Here is a 19,228-nt window from a genome sequence, read left to right as displayed (position 1 = left end):
CATGAACCCGATCGGCGCCCCCAATCAGGTCCACACCGCCATTTTATGTGGGTGGGCCGATTAAGGCCCACCCAGCGTGACTCTCGCCCAGAAGCTCTAAGCGCTCCCTGTGTGGGCAGGGCGGGGGAAGGGGGTTTCTGTGAGTCGGGGCCTGCGCTCTTTCACGCACATGAATCTCTCTGAGGCACCTCCGTGCCTCAGGGAGATCAGTTTAAGGTTTTAAAATTTAAATAAAGGAAAAAACAACTTTTAAAACATGTCCCCTCATGTGACAGTGTCACACAAGCTGGGACATGGCAACGAATTTTTAAAATAATTTTCACTGAAACCTCATCCCACCCGTGGATGAGGCTTTATGAAAAATGTGAAGGTCGCCTGGGCTCTTCGCCTGCCCGACAGCCTTAAGGTTGGACGGGCAACTCATTTAACTGTTTTAATTAGTTTTTAACAGGCCTCAATAGGCCTTTGACAGTTTGGTGAGCGCAGACGACTCAGCTGTGTCCCCGCCAAACTGAAAATCTAAATGATGCGCGGTGACATCAGGACTCCTGCCCGATGTCGCCACACATCGTTTTACATCTTGGCGAGCAGGCCCTGCCCCCGCTCACCGACCAGAAAATTCTTCCGTTGGCCCCCACAGCCTCTGTGGTAGAGAATTCCACAGGTTCACCACCCTCTGAGTGAAGAAGTTTCTCCTCATCTCAGTCCTAAATGATCTACCCCGTATCCTGAGACTGTGACCCCTTGTTCTAGACCCCCAGCCAGAGGAAACATCATCCCTGCATCCAGTCTGTCCAGCCCTGTCAGAATTTTATATGTTTCAATGAGATCCCCTCTCATTCTTCTAAACTCCAGTGAATACAGACCTAGTCGGCCCAATCTCTCCTCATACGACAATCCTGCCATCCCAGGAATCAGTCTGGTGAACCTTCGCTGCACTCCTTCTACGGCAAGTATATCCTTTCTGAGGTAAGGAGACCAGGAATTCACACAATACTCCAGGTGTGGTCTCACCAAGGCCCTGTACAGCTGCAGTAAGACATCCCTGCTCCTGTACTCAAGTCCTCTCGCAATGAAGTCCAACATAACATTTGCCTTCTTAACTGCTTGCTGCACCTGCATGCTTCCTTTCAGTGATTGGTGTATAAGGACATTCAGGTCTCTTTGTTTTTCAATATTTCCCAATCTATCGCCATTTAAATAATACTCTGCCATTCTGTTTTTCCCACCAAAGTGGATAACTTCACACTTATCTACGTTATGCAGCATCTGCCATGTATTTGCCCACTCACTCAACCTGTTTTAATCGCCTTGAAGCCTCTTAACACCCTCCTCATCATTCACATTCCCACCAAGTTTCATGTCATCAGCAAACTTGGAAATATTACATTTGGTTCCCTCATCCAAATCATTGATATATATTGTGAATAGCTGGGGCCCAAGCACTGATCCCTGTGGTACCCCACTAGTCACCACCTGCCACTCTGAAAAAGACCCATTTATTCCTACTCTCTGTTTCCTGTCTGCTAACCAATTCTCAATCCATATATTATCCCCAATCTCATGTATTTCAATTTCTGGGAATGGAGACAGCCAGGCCTGCGAGGGACACCTCTACTCGGGCACCGGGCGGAGTTTGAAAAAAAACATCCAGGAATGACATCACAGGAAAATTCTTTGAGGAGGTAACGAGTAGGTTAGACAAAGGAGAGCCAATGGACGTTATCTACTTGGACTTCCAGAAGGCCTTTGACAAGGTGCCACACAGGAGGCTGCTCAGTAAGATAAGAGCCCATGGTGTTAGATGCAAGGTACTAACATGGATAGAAGATTGGCTGTCTGGCAGGAGACAGAGAGTGGGGATAAGGGGGTCCTTCTCAGGATGGCAGCCGGTGACTAGTCGAGTTCCGCAGGGGTCAGTGTTGGGACCACAACTTTTCACTTTATACATTAATGATCTAGATGAAGGAACTGAGGGCATCCTGGCTAAGTTTGTAGATGATACAAAGATAGGTAGAGGGACAGGTAGTATCGAGGAGGCGGGGAGGCTGCAGAAGGATTTGGACAGGTTAGGAGAATAGGCAAAGAAGTGGCAGATGGAATACAACGTGGGGAAGTGTGAGGTCATGCACTTTGGTAGGAAGAATAGAGGCATAGACTATTTTGTAAATGGGGAGAGAATTCAGAAATCCGGAGTGCAAAGGGACTTGGGAGTCCTAGTCCAGGATTCTCTTAAGGTTAACTTGCAGGTTGAGTCGGTAGTTAGGAAGGCAAATGCAATGTTGGCATTTATTTCGAGAGGACTAGAATATAAAAGCAGGGATGTGCTGCTGAGGCTTTATAAGGCTCTGGTCAGACCACATTTAGAATATTGTGAACAATTTTGTGCTCCGTATCTCATGAAGGATGTGCTGGCCCTGGAGACGGTCCAGAGGAGGTTCATCAGAATGATCCCAGGAATGAAAGGCTTAATATGTGAGGAACGTTTGAGGACTCTGGGTCTATACTCGATGGAGTTTAGAAGGATGAGGGGGGATCTGATTGAAATTTACAGAATACTGAAAGGCCTGGATATAGTGGATGTGGGGAAGATGTTTCCATTAGTAGGAGAGACTAGGACCCGAGGGCACAGCCTCAGAGTAAAGGGAAGACCTTTTAGAACAGAGATGAGGAGAAACTTCTTTAGCTAGAGACTGGTGAATCTATGGAATTCATTGCCACAGAAGGCTGTGGAGGCCAGGTCATTGAGTGTATTTAAGACCGAGATAGATAGGTTCTTGATTGGTAACGGGATCAAAGGTTACAGGAAGAAGGCTGGAGAATGGGGTTGAGAAACTTATCAGCCATGACTGAATGGCAGAGCAGAATCGATGGGCCGAATGACCTAATTTCTGCTCCTATGTCTTATGGTCTTATGGAAAACTGTCAGTTCATTGATTGGTGAGAAGCTGCTATTAGGGAGTGTGTTTAAATAGCTTAAAACTAGAAAAATGTAACATTTATAAAGAAATAGCTACTTGGATTTCAGTAAGGAACACTAACAATAGGGAAGTGAAGTTAAATCAAGTCAAAGTGAAATAAAGTAATAAAATAAACCAAAGTAAGATAAAGTTAGCTAACTAGTAAAGTTAAGTTACTAGTAATTTATTCTACTCATTCTAATTACTCTAAGCGTAATAAATAGTTTTCAGAGTTACAGGATGGCAGGTCAGCTTGGCCAAGTGGAGTGTACATCCTGCGGTATGTGTGAAGTCGTAGACGCACCACGTGTCCCAGACAAACACATCTGTAGGAAGAGTCACCAGCAGCACAAGCTTGAGCTCCGGGTTTCGGAACTTCAGCAGCAGCTGGAGTCACTGTTGAGCATCCACGAGGCAGAGAACTACATGGATAGTATGTTTAGGGAGGTAGTCACACAGCAGGTCAGAAGCCTACAGCCAGAGAGGGAATGGGTGACCACCAGGCAGTCGAAGAGAACCAGGCAGATAGTGCAGGAGTTCCCTGAGTCTATCCTGCTTGCTAATCAGTTTTCCATTTTGGATGCTGATGAGGGCGATGGTTCCTCTGGGGAGTGCAGCCAGAGCCAAGACTGTGGCACCATGGGTGGCTCAGCTGTACGGGGGGGAAGGGAGGGGAGGGATTGGAGGGCAATAGTGATAGAGGATTCCATAGTCAGGGGATCAGACAGATATCTCTGCAGCAGTAAAAGTGACTCCAGGTTAGTGTGTTGCCTCCCTGGTGCCAGGATCAAGGATGCCCTGGAGCGGCTGCAGGACATCAATCAGGGGGAGGGGGATCAGCCAGAGGTCGTGGTCCACATTGGTACCAATGACATAGGTAGTAAGAGGGACAAGGTCCTGAGAGTTGATTTCAGGGAGTTAGGACGGAAATTAAAAAGCAGGACCTGAAGAGCACTAATCTCAGGATTACTCCCAGTGCCATGTGCTAGTCAGCATAGGAATAGGAGGACTAATCAATTAAACACATGGCTGGAGAACTGGTGTAGGAGGGCATCAGATTTCTGAGGCATTGGGACCGGTTCTGGGGCAGGTGGGACCTGTACAAGCTGCACAGGTTACATCTTAACAGGCCTGGGACTGATATACTCGCTGGGAGATTTGCTACTGCTGTTGGGGTGGGTTTAAACTAGCTTGTCAGGGGGTGGGAACCTGAGCAGCAGCTCAAATTGGAAGGAAGTAAAGTTGCTAACAGGAAGTAGTAGTGAGACCAGGAGGCAGGAGAAACAAAGCAGAGCATTGAATATGCTTCGAAAATGCGGAATGATGTCAAAAAGACAAAGTTAAGGGCACTCTACCTGAATCGCGCAGCATTCGCAATAAGGTAGATGATCTAAAGGCACAAATAGAGGTAAATGGGAATGATATAATTGTCATTATGGAAATATGGCTGCATGGTGACCAAGACTAGGAACTGAATAGTCAAGGATATTCAGCGTTTAGGAAGGACAGACAAGAAGCAAAAGGAGGTGAATTGAGCTGATATTAAGGGATGAGATCAGTGCATTAGTAAAGGAGGATCTCAGATCGGAAGAATAATGTGTGGAATCTGTTTGGGAGGAGCTAAGAAAGAGCAAAGGGCAGCAGACATTGGTTGGAGTTGTTTATTGGCCACAAAAGAGTAGTGGTAACGTGGGGCATGGTGTTAATCAGGAGATTAGAGAAGCATGTAGCACGGGCAATACAGTAATCACGAGTGACTTCAATCTGTATATAGACTGGGTAAACCAATTGAGCACTAATGCTGAGGAAGACGAGTTTCTGGAGTGTGTTAGGGATGGTTTTCTAGAGCAGTATGTTGAGGAGCCAAATGGAGGACAGGCTATTTCAGATCTAATATTATGTAATGAAAAATGATTAATTAATAATCTTGGTGTAAAAGAACCTTTAGCGATGAGCGACCACAATATGATAGAATTTTACGCTGGGGAGAATATTCCCCCCGTTGCAGGGGGGTTGTGCAGGTGCGGGCGGGGGTGGGTGGGGGTGGGCAGGGGTGGGCAGGGGTGGGCGGGGGTGGGCGGGGGTGGGCGGGTGCAGGTGGGGGTGGGCGAGGGTGGGCGGGGGTGGGTGGGGGTGGGCGGGTGCGGGCGGGGGTGGGTGGGGGTGGGCGGGGGTGGGCGAGGGTGGGCGGGGGTGGGCGGGGGTGGGCGGGTGCGGGCGGGGGCGGGCGAGGGTGGGCGGGGGTGGGCGGGCGGGGGTGGGCGAGGGTGGGCGGGGGTGGGCGAGGGTGGGCGGGGGTGGGTGGGGGTGGGCGAGGGTGGGCGGGGGTGGGCGGGTGCGGGTGGGGGTGGGTGGGGGTGGGCGGGAACCGGATCGCTGCCCCCGATCGGGTCTGTGCTGCCATTTTACGTGGGTGGGCCAAATAAGGCCCACGCAGCGTGAGGCTCGCCCGGCTGAGCACCCCCTCTGCGGGCAGTGGGGGGGGAGGGGATTCCCTGAGTCGGGGCCTGTGCGTGTGGAAAGGGCTGAAATCTCCATGTGCCTCAGGGAGATTAGCTTAACTTTCAAAAATTTAAATAAAGAAAAGGAAAACTTTGAGGACATGTCCCCTAATGTGACAGTGTCACAGGAACAGGGACACGTCAATAAATATTAACGGAGAAATTTATTAAATTTATAAGCCCTTCATGAAACCTCATCCCACCCGTGGATGAAGCCCCATGAAAAATGCAAAGGCTGCCTGGGCTCTTTGCCTGCCCCCCAACCTCAAGGTTGAACGGGCAGCTCAGTTTATTACTTTAATTGATTTTTAAATGACCTTAGACAGCCGAACTGAAAATCTAAATGAGGCCTGCCCGCCCTTGCTTGCCGAGCTGAAAATTCAGGCCATTATGTTTGAAAGTGAGGTGGTTCACTCTGAAGCAAGGGTGTTAAAGTTGAATAAAGGAAATTATGACGGCACGAGGGACAAATTAGCTGAGGTGGATTGGGAAAATACATTAAAAGGTTTGACTGTACATGGGCAATGGATAGTCTTCAAAGAATTATTACATAGCTTACAGCACCTATACATTCCTTCAAGGTACGAAAACCCAAAAGTCAGTCAACCATGGCTGGCAAAGGAAGTTAAGAATTGTATAAGATTAAAAGAAAAAGCTTATAAAGTTGTCAGAATGAGCAGTAAACCTGAGGATTGGGAGTTTGTTAGAATACAGCAAAGGAAGACCAAAAAACTGGTAAAGAAAGTGAGGATAGAATATGAATCAATCAAGCAAAAAACATAAAAACAAACTGTAAAAGCTTCTATAGGTTTGTAAAAAGGAAGCGTTTGGCTAAGATAAATGTGGGTCCATTATAGGCAGAGTCAGGAGAATTTATAATGGGGAATAGAGAAATGGCAGAGACACTAAATGATTACTTTGTGTCTGTTTTCACTGAGGAAGGTATGGGAAATCTCCCAGATTTAGAGATCCAAGGGACTAGGGAGAGTGAAGAGTTGAAGGAAATTAATATAAGTGAGAAGTTTGTATTGGAGAAATTAATGGGACTGAAAGTTGATAAGTCCCCGGGACCTGATATTCTGCATCCCAGTGTTGAAAGAGGTTGCTATAGAGATAGTGGATGCATTGGCGATCATCTTCCAAAATTCTATAGATTCTGGAATGGTTCCAGAAGATTGGAAGGTGGCAAATGTAACCCCACTATTTAAGAAGGGAGTGAGAGAGAAAACAGGGAACTACAGACCTGTTGGCCTTACATCAGTAATAGAGAAAATGCTAGAATCTATTATAAAGGATGAGATAAATGGATATTTGGATAATCATGATCTGATTGGGCACAGTCAACATAGATTTGCGAACGGGAAATCATGTTTGACGAACTTGTTGGGAGTTTTTTGAGGATGTGACTAACAAAATTGAAAAAGGAGAGTTGATGGACTAGTATACTTGGATTTTCAGAAGGCTTTTGATAAAGTCCCCCACAGGAGGTTGATTAGCAAAATAAAAGCACATGGGATAGGAAGCAATATACTGGCGTGGATTAAGGATTGGCTAACAGGCCAAAACAGGTAGTAGGAATAAATGGGTCATTCTCACCTTGACAGGCTGTAACTAGTGGGGTACCACAAGGATCAGTACTTGGAACCCAGCTGTTCACAATATATATCAATGATTTGGATGTGGGGACCAAATGTAATATTTCCAAGTTCATGGATGATACAAAGCTAGGTGGGAATGTGTGTTGTGAGGAAGATGTAAAGCGACTACGGGAGGAAATGGACAAATTTAGTGAGTGGGCAAGAACATGGCAGATGGAATATAATGTGGACAAATGTGAGGTTATTCACTTTGGTAGAAGGAACAGATGTGCAGAGCATTTCATAAATGGTAAGAGATTAGAAAATGTAGATGTACAAAGGGACCTGGGTGTCCTTGTCCATAAGTCACTGAAAGCTAACATGCAGGTGCAGCAAACTGTTAGAAAGGATAATGGAATGTTAGCTTTTATCACAAGAGGATTTGAGTACAGGAGTAGTGAAGTCTTGCTTCAATTGTATAGAAGCTTGGTTAGACAACACCTGGAGTAGTGTGTGCAGTTTTGGACCCCTTACCTCAGAAAGGATATTATTGCCATAGAGGCAGAGCAACGAAGGCTCACCAGACTTGTTCCGGGGATGGTGGGACTGACTCATGAAGAGGGATTGGGAAAACTGGGTCTGTATTCTCTAGAGTTTCGAAGAATGAGAGGTGATCTCATTGAAACCTACAAAACACTTAAAGGAATAGACAGGGTAGATGCAGGTACGATGTTTCCCCTGGTTGGGGAGTTTAGAACCAGGGGACACAATTTCAAAATAAGGGGGAAGCCACTTAGGACCGAGATAAGGAGAAATGTCTTTACTCAGTGAGTTGTGAATCTTTGGAATCCTGTACCCCAGAGGGCCATGGAAGCTCAGTCATTGAGTATGTTTAAGGTAGAGATTGATAGATTTCTGATTAATAATAACATAAAGGGTTCTGGGGATAGTGTGGGTAAAAGGCATTGAAGTGTTTGATCAGCTATGATCGTATTGAATGGCAGAGCAGGCTCGACGGGCTGAATGGCCTTCTCCTGTTCCTATGTTAACACACTAACCTCTTATGTGGGACATTACCAAAAGTTTTCTGAAAATCCAAATACACCACATCCACTGGTTCTCCCTTATCTATCATGCTAGTTACATCCTCAAAAAACTCCAGTAGATTTGTCAAACATGATTTCCCTTCCATAAATCCATGTTGACTTTGTCTAATCCTGTTGATATTTTCTAAGTGTCCTGTTATCACATCCTTTATAGTAGACTCTAGCATTTTCCCTACTACTGAGGTTAGGCTAACTGGTCTGTAATTCACTGTTTTCTCTCTCCCTTTTTTAAATAGTGGGGTTACATTTACCACTCTCCAATCTGCCGGGACTGCTCCAGAATCTCCAGATTTTTGGAAGATGACAACTAACACATCCAATATTTCTATAGCCGCCTCATTTAGCACCGTGGGATGTAGATTATTGGGCCTTGGGGATTTATCAGCTTTCAGTTCCACTAATTTCTCCGGCACTACTGTTTTAGTAATTCTAATTTCCTTCAATTCCTCCTCCTCACTATACCCTTGGTTCCCTTGTATTTCAGGGGAGTTATTTGTGTCTTCCTCCATGAAGACAGAACTAAAGTAGTTATTTAAATGCTCTGCCATTTCCTTGTTCTCTATTATAAATTCTCCACTTTTGGACTGTAAGGAACCTACGTTTGACCTCATACAACTAGAGAACCATTGTAAGGAACATATCTTTTTATTTTCTGTTGGACTGTGGATTAAATTTACAATGGCCGCAGTTTGAAAGACAAGACCACTGGAACAGGATGAGGGATATATACAATGTTGCAGTCCTGGAACAGAGTGTGCCATGAAAGACAGGATGGTGCTGGAAAGGACTCCTGGACCAAGGGAGCTGCCTGGGAATAATGTTTTAATTGGCTCCTGACCAGGTGACCAGGTTTTGTGTGAGGGCAGTGCAGCAGAATAGCTCCTAGCCTGAAAGGAACAAGACCTAAAACCTAAGATAAAAGCAAAAAAGGAAGGCCCTATTCCCTTGGCTGAGGGGCTCATAACCAGGGGGTATAGATTTAAGGAAGGAGGTAGAAGATTTAAAGGGAATTTGATAAGAAATCTTTTCATTCAGACGGTGGTGGGATCTGGAACTCACTGCCTGAAAGTATAGTAGAGGGAGAAACCTTAATAACATTTCAAAAGTACTTAGAACTGGACTTGAACTGCCGGGACCTACAAGACTATGGACCAAGAGCTGAAAACTGGCAATAGGCTGGATGGCTGGATGTTGGTCATCATGGATACAATGGGTCAAATGAACTCCTTCCATGCTGTAAATATCTATGTTTCTATGAAGAGGTTTTGGGATACCAGGGGAATTAAGGGATAAGGGGATAATGGGGGAAAGAACTTACTTAATGGCGAAGCAGGCTTAATGGGCTGAATGACTCACTCCTGCTCATTTTATTATTCATTCACAGGATGTGGGCTTCGCTGGTTGGACCAGCATTTATTGCCCATCCCTAGTTGCCCTTGAGAAGGTGGTGGTGAGCTGCCTTCTTGAACTGCTGCAGTCCATGTGGTGTAGGTACACCCACAGTGCTGTTAGGGAGGGAGTTCCAGAGTTTTGACCCAGCGACAGTGAAGGAACGGAGATATATTTCCAAGTCAGGATGGTGAGTGGATTGGAGGGGAACTTCCAGATGATGGTGATCCCATGTGTTTGCTGCACTTGTCCTTCTGATAGCGGTCATGGGTTTGAGAGGTGCTGTCTAAGGAACCTGGGTGAGTTCCTGCAGTGCATCTTGTAGATGGTACACACTGCTGCTACTGTTCATTGGTGGTGGAGGGAGTGAATGTTTGTGGATGTGGTGTCTATCAATTGGGCTGCTTTGTCCTCTATGTTATCAAGCTTCTTGAATGTTGTGGGAGCTGCACTCATCCAGACAAGTGGGAAATATTCTATCACATTCCTGACTTGTGCCTTGTAGATTGTGGACAAGCTTTGGGGAGCCAGGAGGTGAGTTACTCATTGCACAATTCCTAGTCTCTGACCTGCTCTTGTAGCCACAGTATTTATATGGCTAGTCCAGTTCAGTTTCTGGTCAATGGTAACCTCCCAGGATGTTGACTGTGGGGGTTTCAGTGATGGTAATGCCATTGAACATCAAGGGGTGATGGTTAGATTTTCTCTTGTTGGAGATGGTCATTGCCTGATACTTGTGTGGCACGAATGTTACTTGCCACTTGTCAGCCCAAACCTGGATATTGTCCAGGTCTTGCTGCAATTGGACATGGGCTGCTTCAGTATCTGAGGAGTCGCGAATGGTGCTGAACATTGTGCAATCATCAGCGAACATCCCCACTTCTGACCTTATGATGGAAGGAAGGTCATTGATGAAGCAGCTGAAGATGGTTGGGCTGAGGACACTACCCTGAGGAACTTCTGTAGTGATGTCCTGGAGCTGAGATGACTGACCTCCAACAACCATCTTCCTTTGTGCTCGGTATGGCTCCAACCAGGAAAGAGTTTTCCCCCGATTCCCATTGACTCCAGGATGCCACACTCGGTCAAATGTGGCCTTGATGTTGAGGTCAGTCACTCTCACCTCACCTCGGGAGTTCAGCTCTTTTGTCCATGTTTGAATCAAGGCTGTAATGAGGTCAGGAGCTGAGTGGCCCTGGCGGAACCCAAACTGGGCATCAGTGAGCAGGTTATTGCTAAGCAAGAACTGCTTGATAGCACTGTTGATGACCCCTTCCATTACTTTACTGATTATCGAGAGTGGATGATGGGGCGGTAATTGGCCGGGTTGGATTTGTCCTGCTTTTTGGGTACAGGACATATCTGGGCAATTTTCCACATAGCTGAGTAGATGCCAGTGTTGTAGCTGTACTGGAACAGCCTGGCTAGGGGTGCGGCAAGTTCTGGAGCACAAGTCTTCGGTACTATTGCTGGAATATTGTCAGGGCCCATAGCCTTTGCAGTATCCAGTGCCTTCAACTGTTTCTTGAAATCATATGGAATTAATTGAATTGGCTGAAGACTGGCATCTGTGACGCTGGAGACCTCTGGAGGAGGCCGAGATGGATCATTCACTCGGCACTTCTGCCTGAAGATTGTAGCAAATGCTTCAGCTTTAGCAAATGCTTCAGCTTTATCTTTTGCACTGATGTGCTGGGCTCCTCCATCATTGAGGATGGGGATATTTGTGGAGCCTCCTCCTCCAGTGAGTTGTTTAATTGTCCACCACCATTCATGACTGGATGTGGCAGGACTGCAGAGCTTAGATCTGGTCCGTTGGTTGTGGGATCGCTTAGCTCTGTCTATCACTTTCTGCTTATGCTGTTTGACATGCAAGTAGTCCTGTGTTATAGCTTCACCAGGTTGACATCTCATTTTTAGGTATGCCTGGTGCTGCCCCTGGCATGCCCTCCTGCACTCTTCATTGAACCAGGCTTGATCCCCTGGCTTGATGGTAATGGTAGAGTGGGGGATATGCCGGGCTGACCCTCTGACAGTGCAGCACTCCTTCAGTACTGACCCTCCGACAGTGTAGAACACCCTCAGTACTGACCCTCCGACAGTGCAGCACTCCCTCAGTACTGACCCTCCGACAGTGTAGAACACCCTCAGTACTGACCCTCCGACAGTGCAGCACTCCCTCAGTACTGACCCTCTGACAGTGCAGCACTCCCTCAGTACTGGCCCTCTGACAGTGCAGCACTCCCTCAGTACTAACCCTCCGACAGTGCAGCACTCCCTCAGTACTGACCCTCTGACAGTGCAGCACTCCCTCAGTACTGGCCCTCTGACAGTACAACACACGTTATATGATGACTATCTGACTTTGTTACAGACCATTGCACTGAAATGTCAGCCTGGATTGGTTGCTCAATTGTGTGGTTTGGGTCTTACTTTTACCCCTTGATAAAAAATCCCTGAGGCAGATTATCTGCTGATCTGCTCTTTTGCTGCTTGTGGTACTTGCTGTGTGTAAAGTTAGTGCTGCATTTCCCTCATTCATTTCATCAATGACTGCGCTTCAGAAGTGCTTAATTGGCTGTAGCACACAATGGGACATCCTGAGAACAGCAATATGGAAATGTAAGCTTTTTTGTGACTGAGTTTCGTACTGTAGCTCCACACCACCCACTGCAAAGCGTCATCTGAGAATTAAACCTGCAATGATCTGACTCATAGGATAGAGAAGTCTCTACTCAATCTCGCGTGCAGTTGCCTGTAACGTAGGTAAAAGTCAAATCTCCCTACGCAAAGTATATCAATTTCAGAGTCTAACAAATATTTACATATTTACCAGACTGCTTACTATTTAACCGATTACTCTGAGTGACACACCAATCCCAGGGCTGATGGTTCCGTGACGCCTTCATAAATGTTCAACCCATTGATTGGTTTCCATTTGTTTCGAGCTAGTGTGATTTGTAACTGATGTGTAAGAATCACGGAAACACATGCAAAATATTTAAAACAATCCTATTCAATCATTGCTGGGTGGGGTAAGATGTACCATCCAATCAGGCATTTATAAAGGTTACAGAGATAAGAGATCAGGACCGATAGAAAGATATGATTTCTGTAGCTCAAATGAGGCCACAAAGGTATTTTTTTTCCTTTCCCCATGCTCTCTCTATCTCTCTTTCTGGTTTTCTTTCCTCACCTCACTCTTTTTCGCTGCCTGCATCCCTGCCTTTCTTCTGCTGTCCTCTGTGTTTCATTCTCTCTCTCTCTCTCTACCTCAATCGCACTCTCCCTTTCATTTCTCTCTTTCTGCAGGTAAAGACAAATCTCTTTGATTAAAGTACAAGGGCATAAGTGGTTAAAAAATTGTCCTTTCCATTCAAGCTGAAGTTTATTTTTAATAATTGAAAGGAATTCAAAGTAAAGTTGTTTTTCTCCTTGCGGTGTTGATACACTGACGTGTTGTTCCTTGTTGAGAATGCACCGTTAGCTTTTTGTGATGTTAATGATTCTGAGTGTCCTACATTACTAGCACAGTGTTGGGGTGAAATACAGGGCAACACCCTGGGGGTTACCATTGACCATAAACTGAACTGGACGAGCCATATAAATACTGTGGCTACAAGAGCAGGTCAGAGGCTAGGAATCCAGCAGCGAGTAACTCACCTCCTGAATCCCCAAAGCCTGTCCACCATCTACAAGGCACAAGTCAGGTGTATGATGGAATATTCCCCACTTGCCTGGATGAGTGCAGCTCCCACAACACTCAAGAAGCTTGATATCATCCAGGACAAAGCAGCCCCGTTTGATTGGCACCACATCCACAAACATTCACTCCCTCCATCACCGACGCACAGTAGCAGCAGTGTGTACCATCTACAAGATACACTGCAGGAATTCATCAAGGCTCCTTCGACAGCACCTTCCAAACCCACGACCACTACCATCTAGAAGGACAAGGGCAACAGACACATGGGAACACCACCACCTGGAAGGTCCCCTCCAAGCCACTCACCATCCTGACTTGGAAATATATCGCCGTTCCTTCACTGTCACTGGGTCAAAATCCTGGTACTCCCTCCCTAACAGCACTGTGGCTGTACCTACACCACATGGACTGCAGCGGTTCAAGAAGGCGGCTCACCACCACCTTCTCAAGGGCAACTAGGGATGGGCAATAAAAATGCTGGCCTAACCAACGAAGCCCACATTCCATAAATGAATAAATAAATTCAGCATCATTAACTCTCAGGTTGGGGTCAGCTGGCAAACCCTGGATTGTCTCATGATGAGCAGTTAAAGATTCATTTGGTGCCCTTGATGAAGTGGTTTTCCATCGCTAATTTTGGAAAATATAGGTGAACGGTGATAGTGACTCCAAGGTGGATGACCCTGGGCAATATTGTGCCCTGGTGCAGAAAAGGATTACCTGGAAGTCAGGGGCAGGTAAACAGCACAATTAGGAGAATGTTTGGAATGGTGGGTTTGAGGGGGAGGACTATGGCCAATCTTCTTATTCTCATGGGCTGGTACATTGCTGCTTGGTTCCAGGTGGAAAAAACCTCTAGAAATGGAAGGAGAGCAGCCAACGGTTGTGTTTTAGATTGTGTAAGGAACATATTTTTATTTTTCTTGGACTGTGGCTTAAAATTGGACTATGGCTTCAAAAAATTACCATGGCTGCAGTTGAAAGACATGTTCACTGGAACAGGATGAGGAATATCTACAATGTTGCTATCCTGGAACATAGGGTGCCATAAGAGAACAGGATGGTGCCAGAAAGGAGTTCTGGACTAGGGGGAACTGCCTAACAACAGCATTTTAATTGGCTCCTAATCAGGCGACCAGGGTTTTGAGTGGCGACAGCACAGGGAGAACAAACTCCTAGCTTGAAAAGAGGGAAAAACTGAAACCTCTCTCTCCTGAGTTTGTAAGATTCCAGTAATTCTGCCATGATAGCTAGCTGGTTATCCCTCACATATCTGTAACCTGCTTTCTCTGAAAACCCCTGTCCAGAAGAAAAGGGGTAAAATCACCAGTAAAGACATTGAAAAGCAAGTTTTTCAACCAGTGAACCACAGACTGAAAGGGCTGGGAGACCACCTCATGTCATGTCAGGGAATTGAACAATTTTAAAATCAAAAATAAAGATTTTTAAAATCTGAAAAAAATGTCCCGACATGGGACTTGCTCACAATAACAGAAACAGAATAAAAATTCTGCCCAAAATTTTATATTTATTCTTTATTTAATTGTGGAAGCCTCATTCCCATCCCACCCATGGATGAGTTTTCCTAAAAAACCAAAAGGTTACCTGGCCGATTCGCCCAGCCGCCAACGGTAAGGTTGGACAGGCAGCGAAAAATAGCTTTCACTGAATACATTGATGGCCTTATTAGGTCTCTTAATTGCCGTGGTTGTGCTGCTGACTCTCGCACGCGCCTGCCAACTGAAATATTGTGCGCGAGTGCGCAATGATGTTGGGACACTCGCCCGACATCATCACGCGTTATTTTATGCCCGATCGGGTCGGGAGCTCACCCGACCGTGGAATGTAAAATCCTGTCCAAAAGGAATATGATTCAAGTGGGAACATTTTTAGAATATATCCAGGACTGCTTCTGAGCTTAGTCAGTTTCTAATGTAATAATAAAAGAAGCATTGGTAGATTTAGTTCTGGGAAATGAAGTGGACAAGCAACTGATGTGAGAGTAGGAGAGCAATCAGGTAATATTGATCACAACTTAATTATTTCAATATTAAGTGTAGAAAATGAGGAAAAAGAGTCATCATTAAGTGTGCTGCGCTAGAATGAGGCAACAATGTGTAACATGAAAGGGGACCTGGGCCAAGTTAATGGGATAGAAAATTACAGAAAACTGTCAACAGATCAATGGTGGAAATATGCAAATAGGAGATGCATAGAGTACAAATTATATTCCATATGACAACAAGTGATTGGTGCATTTCACAGTGCTATTAGGAAGGAAGTTCAGGATTTTGGCCCAGCAACAGTGAAGGAACGGTCCATATATTTCCAAGTCAGGATCATGTCCGGCTTGGAGGGGAACTTCCAGGTGGTGATGTTCCTATGTGTCCGCTGCCCTTGTTGTTCAAGAAGGTAGAGGTTGCGGGTTTGGAAGGTGCTGTCTAAGGAGCCTTGGTGAATTCCTGCAGTGCATCTTGTAGATGGTACACACTGCTGCCACTGTTTGTCAGTGGTGCAGGGAGTGAATGATTGTGGATGTGGTGTCAATCAAGCGGGCTGCTTTGTCCTGGATGGTTGTGGTTGGTCTTGAGTGTTGTGGGAGCTGCACTCATCCAGGCAAGTGGAGAGTATTCCATCACACTCCTGACTTGTGCCTTGTAGATGGTGGACAAGTCTTGGGAATTCAGGAGGTGAGTTACTCTCCACAGGATTCCTAGCCTCTTACCTGCTCTTGTAGTCACAGTGTTTACATGGCTAGTCCAGCTCAGTTTCTGGTCTATGGTAGCTCTGCTCTTATAGCCACAGAAAAATAAATAAAATTAGGTTTCTTCACGAGGAATATACAAAGTGTAATATGAATTTGTGTAGGATGAAGGTTTGGTGGAGGCATTATGGAATATGTCCTTCGGAAGGTGCTACAGCGATATGATTACCCAGAAGGTCACAAGTGTCATCCATCTCCTACATGACAATACACAAATAACATTAATGTGCAATGGCTCCACCACAGACCCCTCCCCTATCAAACAGGGCTGTGTTATCCACCAACACTATTCTCAATCTTCCTTGTTGCAACACTGCAGTAAACTATTGACAGGCTTTGTCCAGGTGTGGTAACAACTTATCACACTGATGGTAAACACTTCAACCTCAACCTGCTGAAGGTTAAAGCTAAGACAGCAACTATTACAATGGAACTGCAATACGCTGATGATGACAAGGTATTGCTCATTCTGAAAAAGAACTGCAGCGGGTAGTTGATTGAAGCCGAGCAGAGCACAGGACTTGTCCCGATTATCAGGAAGATCAAAGTCCTCTATCAATCCACACCAAATGTATCAAATCCATAGCCTTCAACTGAGATTCATGGTGAAGTGTTGGAAAATGCCCCTCGCTTCCCACATCTTGAAAGCTATCTATCCCCAAATGCTAACGTTGATGAAGAGGTGCATAGCCAAATCCAATGTGCTATGGTAAATAAAATAGCAGAGCCAACTCTGAATTCAAAGTCTATTGGGCAGTGATTCTCTTCATGCCTTTTTTTCCTTTATTCTTTCATGGGATGTGGGCATCACTTGCAAGGCCAGTATTTGTTGCCCATCCCTAATTGCCCTTGAACTGAGTGGCTTGTTAGGCCATTTCAGAGGGCAGTTAAGAGCCAACCACATTGCTGTGGGTCACATGTGCTGGAGTCACATGTAGGCCAGACTAGGTAAGGACAGCAGATTTCCTTCCCTAAAGGACATTAGTGAACCAGATGGGTTTTTATGACAATTGATGATAGTTTCATGGCCACCATTACTGAGATGAGCTTTTTTTTATAAAGTTCCAGATTTATTAATTGAATTTAAATTCCACCAGTTGCCATATAGGATATGAACCCATGACCCCAGACCTTTAGCCTGGGCCTCTGGATTACTGGCCCGGTGACATTATCATTGCGCTACCATCTCGCCTATAGAGCTGAAGCTTAGACAACTTACAGCCATCATGTCAATGTCCTATCATCAACTGTCTTAGAGGATCTTTCAAATCAAAAGAATAAACATGAGTACCCTCTAAGACACAGACATGCCAGGTGTGGAGGCTGTGATAACGCCCCAGCAGCTGAGATGGACCATGCCATCAGAATGCCCAACTGTTCATGCCATGATCATGCCACATGCCCATGCCATCAGAGTGCCCAGCTCAAGACTCTCCAATCAGGTGCTCTACTCTGAGCTACACCAGGGAGCCAATTCACACGGGATGTGCCAAAGGAAATGTTTCAACAACAATCCCAAAGCCTGAAAGGTCTACTCTATTAACATCAACACATGAGAAGCCAATGTCCAACTGTGATCAAAATGGTCATTTATCATCAAAAATGATGAAAGGACTTTCCAATCAACAAGAGCAGCTATTGAGAGAGGATGACGAGGGAGACACAAAGAATGGGCAGCTGCTCGAGCCAACAATCTGCCACCAACTCCACCTGCTGACAGCCATTGTCCTGGCTGTGGATGAGCCTGCAAGGCAAAGATAGGGATCATAAACCATCTCTGAAGCTCACAGCCAACACTGACATCTCATTGAAACACAGCATCATCCTCAAAACAAGGGATTGCTGATGATGACGATAATATTAAATAAATCTTTTCAGCTGTTTTTGCAGTGATGGTGGTAGCGAGGATACAGGTGTATTCAAGGAGGCTGTGGAATAATTGTTAGAGAGAATTGGAGAAAAGAAATTGGTTCAGACAAATGAATGGAACTGGAGATGGATTTGTCACTGGGCCATCCTGACAGTTAAAAGCAGTCGAAGATGGGATGGCAAGGACTCTGGCACAATTCTTCAAACTCCCTTGGGATGGAAGGGAACGGTAAACTGAGTCACCACTGACTAGGTTAATTCAGTTGTGGACACATTTTCATGCCAGTAACTTCCACTTCCAATCTCCTGGTGTAACTTTATGGGAAGATCACAGTAGGCACAGAGAAATGGATGTTTGCACTGTTTCTCTGGGGTTTCCTCTGATGTTCTGACAAATTTACAGCAATATTAGAAAATCTATGGGGATGGAACAAAATCAGGATCCATAATTGCAGACCAAATTAGTCAGCATTTAGAAATCTAGACAGTTTTATGCAGGAAAGCCAGCTCAGGTTTGTAAAAGACAAGTTGTATTTTGCAAATCTAATCACTTTATTTAATAAGTGACAAATTGATAATTGAAAGGAATGCAGTTGATGGAGAGTTATATGAATTTTCAGAAGGTGTTCGATAAAGTGTCTCATAAGCTAGTTAGTAAAATTTGTACATGTGTCAAAATCCGACTGCCTGAAACCTGGAATTGTCTGAAGCCGGGCAGTTTTCAATATCGCTTTGATATTCAGTTCAATGAAATTAGGAGTTATTGTCCACACACTGGGGCAGTTCGGTTAGGTGCCGGTTTGTGGTGGCGCGGCAGGCTAGTTATCCCCATGGGATATCCCCATTATATTCATGTGAAAAGGGCCAGGCTAGTTATCCCCATGGAAGATCCCCATTGTAATCATGTGAAAAGGGCCAGGCTAGTTATCCCCATGGGATATCCCCATTGTAATCATGTGAAAAGGGCCAGCAGATATCCCCATGGGATATCCCCATTGTAACCATGTGAAAAAGGCCAGCAGATATCCCCATGGTTATCACTGTAGATAAAACCAAGAAAATGGAATTACTGCAGGAATTAGGCAGTGTAGCAACATGGACAGGGAGTCAACGTACAGGAAACAAAGAGTGACGGTAAATCATTGCTGCCCACGCTAGTGAAGCCCTGGAAGTGGTGACCCCCCACCCCCCAGCCTCCCCAACCCACCCCACCCCCACACCCCCCCAACCCACACCCGCCCCTTCAAGGTGAATGCTGGTTACGCTCTCACCTGGGGTAAACATATGGACTTGGGAATGTTGATGGTTGTGGGGGGGCAGTTGCGGGGGGTGTGTGGTGATGTAACTCACTCAGTT

This window comes from Cetorhinus maximus, chromosome 8 (assembly GCF_964194155.1).
Source record: "Cetorhinus maximus chromosome 8, sCetMax3.hap1.1, whole genome shotgun sequence".
NCBI lineage: Eukaryota > Metazoa > Chordata > Chondrichthyes > Lamniformes > Cetorhinidae > Cetorhinus > Cetorhinus maximus.
The sequence above is the reverse complement of the archived record's forward strand: the minus strand, read 5'-3'. Positions refer to the sequence as shown.